We start from the raw sequence: 2,572 nt of genomic DNA, 5'->3' as shown, positions 1-2,572 counted from the left end.
AATCCGAAACTTCATTTATCTGATCTTTGACCAGACGTGAGTGAATTAATTTTTTGACGTTCACAACCCATTCTAAGAAACAATATGATATAATAGAGTGTGTGGATGATACGAGAATGTGGGCCATAATAGTGGGGTGTTTCGTTAATAATGGTAATTTTGTTCAGAATGAACATGCAAGGTGAGACTATGTGCTCTCCGAGTGCTGTTCAAGTTGTAAAAGTGATTTATTGATGTTTTTGCTCCATTCTAAATTTGCAGAGAAAAAACTTGAAGCGTCTTCAAGTGTCAACTGTTCCTCGTCATTGGAGAGAGAAGTTTCTTTCTATCATCACCTGACAGAGAGTTTGTGTCAGGATGTTGACGAGTTTAGAGGTGTGTCGACAAACAACACCAACTGTGACAGGTGTATCAATGTCTTGCAACAGGAGAGACAAAGTAGGGAGAAGATAAACAATTTTGCTGTTACAAACAAAGATATAACCTCCTCATCGTGTTCAAAACGATGTGTTGAAATATGCACAGGTGAGACGTCACACAGGTGCACTGTGTGTCAGAAGGGATTTGCTTCTTCTTCATATCTGTTGACACATCAAACGTTGCACATCGGTGAGAAACCCTACAAGTGTTCACAATGCAGGAAGGCCTTTTGTTCTTCATCAAATTTATACAGTCATCAACAAATACATTCAGGTGAGAAACCCCACAAGTGTTCTGTTTGCAACAAAGTGTTTAATCGCTCATCGAACTTATATGAACATCAAAGAATACACACCGGAGAGAAACCTTACAATTGTTCTGTGTGTAACAAAGTGTTCAATCATTTATCTAACTTTCATAAACATCAAAGAATACACACCGGAGAGAAACCTTACAAATGTTCTGTGTGTTACAAAGCGTTTAATCAAGCTTCGAACTTACATACCCATCAAAGAATGCACACCAGAGAGAAACCTTACAAGTGTTCTGTGTGTAACAAGGCCTTCGTTAATCCATCAACTCTATCAGAACATCAAAGAATACACACCGGAGAGAAACGTTACAATTGTTCTGTGTGTAACAAAGCGTTTAATCACTTATCAACTGCATCAGCACATCAAAGAATACACACCGGAGAGAAACCTTACAATTGTTCTGTATGTAACAAAGCCTTTGCTTGTTCATCAAATGCATCGAAACATCAAAGAATACACACTGGAAAGAAACCTTACAATTGTTCTGTGTGTCACAAAGCGTTCAATTATTCATCTGACTTTCAGAAACATCAAAGAATACACTCCGGAGAAAAACCTTTCAATTGTTCTGTGTGTAACAAGACCTTTACTCGTTCATCAACTGCATCGAGACATCAAAGAATACACACCGCAGAGAAACCTTTCAAGTGTTCTGTGTGTAACAAAGTGTTTCATGAAGCAACAAACTTACATACTCATCAAAGAATACACACCGGAGAGAAACCCTTCAAATGTTCTGTGTGTAACAAGGTCTTTACTCAGCAATCAACTTTATCGAGACATCAAAGAATACACACCAGAGAGAAACCCTTCAATTGTTCTGTATGTTACAAGGTCTTTTCTCAGCAGTCAACTTTATCGAGACATCAAAGAATACACACCGGAGAGAAACCCAACAAGTGTTCTGTGTGTAACAAAGCGTTTAATCATCCATCTAACTTTCATGCTTATCAAAGAATACACACTGGATAGAAACCCTTCAATTGTTCTGCATGTAACAAGGCCTTTACTCATTCATCAACTCGATCCAGACATCAAATAATACACACCGGAGAGAAACCTTACAATTGTTCTGTGTGTCACAAAGCCTTCACTCGTTCATATTCTGCATCGACACATCAAAGGATGCACACTGAAGAGAAACCCTCCAATTGTTCTGTGTGTAACAAGGTCTTTTATCATCAATCAACTGTATCTGGACATCAAAGAATACATAAAAGCAAAGAATTTCCAGTAATAGGTGCGAGTATATGATGCCACACAGTGTCCACCCCCTTTATAATTGCAATTGCAAACGAGCTCAGGTGGAACCAATCACCTTCAAAATCACACACCAGGTTAATTGACCTCCACCTGTTTAAATTGTAGTGATTCTGATGATTTTAGAATCTAATCAGCCGTTCCTGTGAGTATCCACTGCTGGGTGGTGCATTTCACAGAAATTGCTCAACCATGAGACCCAAGGAGTTTTCAAAAGATCTCTGGGATAAAGTTGTAGAAAGGCACAGATCAGGGGATGGGTATAAAAATATTTCAAAGGCCTTGAATATTCCTTAGAGCACAGTCAAGACAGTCATTATGAAGAAATGGAAAGCGTAACACCAAGACCCTGCCGAGATCTGGTCATCCCTCCAAACTGGATGAACAAGCAGGGAGACTGATCAGAGGCCACCAAGAGGCCAATGGCAATTTTGAAAGAGGTACAGGCCTTCATGGCAAGGACTGATCACTGGTGTCCATGTGACAACAATATCCAAAGCATTCCACAAGTCTGAGCTCTCCACCCAGGTGGCGAAAAGGAAGACATTCCACAAAAAAGCCCACCTTGAGTCCGGTTT

General features: G+C 39.7%; 1 pseudogene; it reads left to right on the top strand.

Moving 5' to 3' along the window:
* The first annotated feature begins 214 nt into the window (after positions 1-214).
* On the top strand, positions 215-2,326 carry LOC147006640 (uncharacterized; annotated as a pseudogene).
* Positions 2,327-2,572: the final 246 nt, after the last annotated feature.

This window comes from Eptatretus burgeri, unplaced genomic scaffold, assembly GCF_056783735.1.
Source record: "Eptatretus burgeri isolate ZD-2024b unplaced genomic scaffold, Ebu_testis_v1 Ebu_testis_scaffold_3158, whole genome shotgun sequence".
Classification (NCBI taxonomy): Eukaryota; Metazoa; Chordata; class Myxini; order Myxiniformes; family Myxinidae; genus Eptatretus; species Eptatretus burgeri.
This window is presented reverse-complemented; position numbering and strand designations above follow the sequence as displayed.